Source organism: Hakea prostrata, chromosome 5 (assembly GCF_041222555.1).
Source record: "Hakea prostrata isolate BN-2017 chromosome 5, UWA_Hpros_2, whole genome shotgun sequence".
Lineage (NCBI taxonomy): Eukaryota > Viridiplantae > Streptophyta > Magnoliopsida > Proteales > Proteaceae > Hakea > Hakea prostrata.
Genome location: NC_142604.1, coordinates 25244516 through 25249736, shown reverse-complemented (window position 1 = coordinate 25249736; position 5221 = coordinate 25244516). Strand labels below are relative to the sequence as shown.

The window sequence follows — 5221 nt, the reverse complement described above, 5'->3', positions numbered from 1 at the left end:
TTAGTTGCACAACCCATTTACCAGTATGACTTGTGAATGTTGTTGTCTGAAACACAAGTGGTCTATGTATCTGGGATACATAGTAGAGAGATCGAAATTTGTATATCTAGAATATACATGTGTGTGAGACACACTATGACAGAGAGATTGATACTTGCCTTTGTGCAAGTGGAAGATGTTGAGAATTTTAAATATGCTTAAAGGCAATTGTAGGAATTTATTTATTAGGCAGTTACAAAATATGAGGAAATTTTTTGATAATCGCCGACCCACTAAAAACACAAAGGAGATTAGTGATTTGTGGAGATTCGTGATTTGTTGGACTGGCTCTCTCTCTCTCTCTCTCTCTCTCTCTCTCTCTCTCTCTCTCTCTCTCTCTCTCTCTCTCTCTCTCTCTCTCTCTCTCTCTCTCTCTCTCTCTCTCTCTCTCTCTCTCTCCAAGAAACGCAAGAATGAAAGGGAAGATTTTCTAAAAGTTTCTTCTTATTAGCTTCGATCTGGCACTTCGAGCATCGATCCACAACGGTACTTGAGTTGTAGATTCTATTCTCTTTCCACGAGATTGAGAAAGATTTGCTGATAACAAATTTTGTGGAGGAAGGAGTGCGTGGATCTTTATTTTCTTCAGCCGCAATTTTTCTATTTTGGAATTAGTGAATCCAAGTAATGATCTATCATTTCCTTTTCTAGAATAATATATATGACCTATCATACTATATCTCCCATGTTAGATAGAGAAACAACATTCTCTTGGAATTTTATTTTCTATCTTCATGCATTTAACTCTTATGAGATGTACAAACCTGTCAATGCTACTAGATGGATGTTGTTTTTCTCTCCATGATACTTTTTAAGTTGTTAGATATTGATACATGTGGCGGAAGCAAAGTATTGAAATCTACCTTCTTGAATATAAAGAATCATAGAAGCTTATCAGCCACTCGTAATTCAGGCGCTTACCGTCATCTGTTTGCAATCAATAGGTCAATGAGGAGGAACGGCGGAGGGTAACAATTTTATCAAAAGATTTGTAGGTGGATACGTTGTTATGACTTATTAAGCCAACTGTTGTGATTTAGGCGTGTACGCACAAAATGATATGATCTAATAAAGAGCCCTATTTTCATTCGCAATCATTTACAGAGTATAAATCATTTAATATTTAAATTCTGGTGAAAATTCTGTCGACCTTGATTTGTAAATTTCTTCTTGCTTTTTTTTTCAAGACTTCTGATTTAGTCGTTAAATTCCATCCACCTGATTATATTGGGGGCATCCAATGGTGAGTTTCGTGGTTTGGAATCATATAAAGCTTGTAAGGATCATTCTTTCTCGGTATTTCAAGCACAACAATTTCTCCAATTTTATTTTGTTCGCCAACTAAATACTAAAGCGGGTATTGCTGATACACAACCCATGTCGGATGGTTTTATTTGTATTTGGTTTTTATTTTCCAACTTTTTCTTCTAATATGTTCTGAAATCTTTATATACTAATTTATTTATTGTCACCATTTGAGTTTTATTTGACGAGGGCCAATCTATGCTTCCTCGTAGTGTATTTTTTTTTTTACTTTGTAGATTTCATTAAGACATGTTTGTAAAACTGCAATTTATAACACAATCCTCCTGAAAAATTCGGGGATTTGCTGTCAAATCTGCTTCGGTTCGTCTTGTAATCGATTGTGGTTATGTACCATTAAAGCTTTTTTCTTCAGAAATGGTCGTAGCTCAAGGTAGTACAAACAATTGGTAATTTAATCTGGCTAAAGAACTACCTATAATATGTTTTCATTCACCTAATATTTTGTTTGATGTATTTTTTATTATAATTATTCAAGGATTGATATTTTGATTAATAAGATTTCTTTGGATAGTTTTTCTCTTTTTAACCTACTAAACTCATTTTTCCTTTTATAATTTATTCTCAACAAAAATTACTAAACTAATTTTATTTTGGGCAATTTTGTCAAAAAAAAATATTTTTACTCATTTTTTAAAATAAAAATTAATAAAAAGAAATCATGGATTAAGAGTAATAGGATAGTTAAGAACCTGCTTCTCAATGGAGAGGTCGTGGGTTCAAATCCCACCGACAGCATACGTAATATTCCTGTCCCTATATATAAAAAGCACAAGCACCTTCATACCGAAAAATAATTAATAAAAAAAACCCCTAAAACCTTGAGTTATCATTCGGCAACAAGAACCACAAAACGCTGTGCCAAGACAATTTTTAGGAAATCAAAATTCAACTTAAAACAGAAACAAAAGAGTCTTGGAAACTTGTGGCATCTTCCGGTTTGAAACACTAAAAAAGGGTCTCAAAGTTAAGGAACGTCCAACAGAAAAATAGATTTGAGAAGGGCCGCTATACAGTGTAGAAGTAAACTAATGAAGAAGAGAAAAGACGGTAATTCTCCAGAATCTTTACTAGAAATGAACACCTAAATTTCCAAAACAGCGTAAGATTCTCAAGAGTCCGGATCTGCGACCCGTCGGGGGAGACGGCTTACCACCACAAAAAACAGGGGGGCCAGGGTGGTGGAATCCGGATCTTCTCCCCGTCGGGCGAGCACCCCCATGGCTTCCCGTCGGGTGAGCACAGAGTGCTCCCCCATGGCTTCCTGACCACAAACATCAGTGGATCCCACTGGTGAAAAAAAAACTTTTTTTTATTTTTTCCAAAAAGTATTTTTTACCGTGGGCCCCACTAATGTGTGTGGTCAGGAAGCGTGGAGAGAGTACTTTGTGCTCCCCATACGGGTCGCTGATCCGGACTCAAGGTGGTGATGGGGAATCCAGATCACCCATACGGGTCGCTGATCCGGACTCAAGGTGGTGATGGGGAATCCAGATCATCACCCCCGACGGGGAGCACGTCGGGTTTTCCACCACAAAAAAGGTAGGCCCCACCACTGAAAATGTAAAAAAAACAAAAAAAAAATCCTCCCATCACCACCCTGGCCCCCCCTGTTTTTGTGGTGGCAAGCCATCGGGAGAGCACAAACGGGTCGCAGATCCGGACTCAGTGATGGGAGGGTTTTTTTTTATTTTTATTTTTTTATATTTTCTTTTTTTTTTGTGGAAAACCCGTTGGGGGTGATGATCCGGATTCGATTCTCAACCACAAACACATGAAGTCAAATCGTGAATCGTATACTTTCAACTCCAACATTAAGACAAAACAACCAAAACTCAAGATCAGTTAACAGAGGAAGAAGAAAACACTTACAGTGAACTAAAGTTGGTTTCAAACTAGGAAACTCTAACTCCCTCAATTTGAAGGAACAAGTTCAACTCGCAGGCATTTGCACCGTGCAGTAATTCTCCGATTAGGATCAGCAAAAATCCCCTCTTAGCTGCCGCACCAGCACCAAGAAGAATAGATGATGATACCTCACTTCGCAGTGAATTTGAGACTCACAAAAGAAAAAGCACTAAACGATTCAGGGAATCAGATTTTATCAAACAACGAGCGATTGATCAGGGACTAAGGGTTGATTGATCAGGGACTAAGGGTTGACAAATGCTAAGTATGTTCACTGATGAGGATTATCTTACAATACCATACCATATATATTCATATTTGACCCAACTGATACAATACATTTTAATGTCTCTTTATTAAATTACACTAAAATACCGAGGCTGCAGGCTGTTATTACCGAGAGGGTTTCTCTGTAAAATAAGTTACATCTTAACACCAAAAAGATACAAAGGCTACTTGCTCTTTTCCTTTTTGTTGCAATAGTCCCTCCATTATAGTGTTCCCCGGAATGGGTGAAAAATGAGTTGAGGAGGTAAGGAATCAGGGAATAGTTCTACTTTTATAATAAGATTAAAAACAATAATTTAACAGCACTAATGTTTCCAATGAATCTCCAAACGTACACACCAAAAAGCCCTGGTGAACACAAGATCGCCCCAGAAGCTGTGAAACAGAGAAACCAGTATTGCCTGTTTCATGCTTGCAGAAACAAAGATCAAACATGAAAAGTTAAAAGTTAGAAATGTTTCATTAAATTAACCCAAAACCAGAGAGATTAAACTTAAAAAACCCTAGAATCCGTCCAAAGAATCTCCAGAACACTGAAACACAAACAAGGAAGATCAAATTCTCTGCACCGTCAATATAAAACAGCACAGAGAACAAAATCTGCAAAACCCTTGCAGAAGAGAATAAAAAATAAAAAATAAAAAAGCAAACAAGACAATCGTAAGTAATCAACTACAGATCTATAACAAAAGAGCTTTTTACCTCCTTCAAGAGCGTTGAGATAAACCATGCAAAGTCTCAGGAATCGGCGGATTGGGAAAAATCATTCATTACTTTGAATTAACATCAATAAAAATCTTTCCCATCCACCCAACCCTAAAGCTTCTATGGTCAAACGAAAATCATATTTGATCAGATCTGCTCTATACAGAAACGAAGAACCAGATTTGGCAGAAACAGAGCGAGAATCGAAGACTAATCCGAAGGCAAGGAAGGAAAAGGAGGAACGGAAGGAAACGAAGGGAATGGGTGGCATTGGAAAGATTTTTCTCAGATCTGGTTAGGTCTCATATGTAATAAAACTTTATGAGAGAGATCTTTCGCAACCAACCCATTCCTAGTGCTTCCCAAGGCTCTACCTTTCCTCCCCCTTCTCCTGGTCGCCATAGCCGCTTAACACAAGTTCACAGATTCCATCACTTCCTTGCTCCACAATGAATATATATAGGCCAGATTTAGGGCATCTTTCTACCCAATAAGCATCGTTGGGTTTCAACGATCAAGATCTATTCAATCTGGTTTTTATTCAGAAATTTTAAATATTAAAATTATCCACTGTTATGATCATTTAGATTTAAAAAGTCATCTAGAGAACCAAAAAAAAAAAAAGGGAAATTCTTTCAGATTTGTTGATGTTGAAAGGATTTTTTTAATGTAAAAATGAAACTCTATTATATTTTGTAGATATATGTAGTAACAGTATAGAGCTAGGCTAGATAATAGTTATTTATTTTGAATTCGGGAATTTGGAATAGTTCCATTAATAAATTTATCAGTTTGGTCAAAAAAAGGTAAAATAAACAAATAAATTAAAAGCCAACAGGGGTTGGTCCAAGTGGTAAGCAACTTAGTCCGCTTAAGCAAGGTTCCGGTATCGAATCTTTGTGAATACAAATCCCCGCTGAGAGACTAACTCACCACAGCCAAGTGTACGACGCGGATC

General features: G+C 36.9%; 1 long non-coding RNA gene across 1 annotated transcript; it reads right to left on the bottom strand.

Annotated features, from left to right (window-relative positions):
• Positions 1 to 1804: 1804 nt before the first annotated feature.
• Positions 1805 to 4680, bottom strand: LOC149015742 (uncharacterized). The gene is made up of 2 exons (XR_016173643.1): positions 4261 to 4680; positions 1805 to 3959 (listed from the first exon to the last, which is right to left on the bottom strand). It is a non-coding gene; the product is annotated as an uncharacterized LOC149015742 (long non-coding RNA).
• Positions 4681 to 5221: the final 541 nt, after the last annotated feature.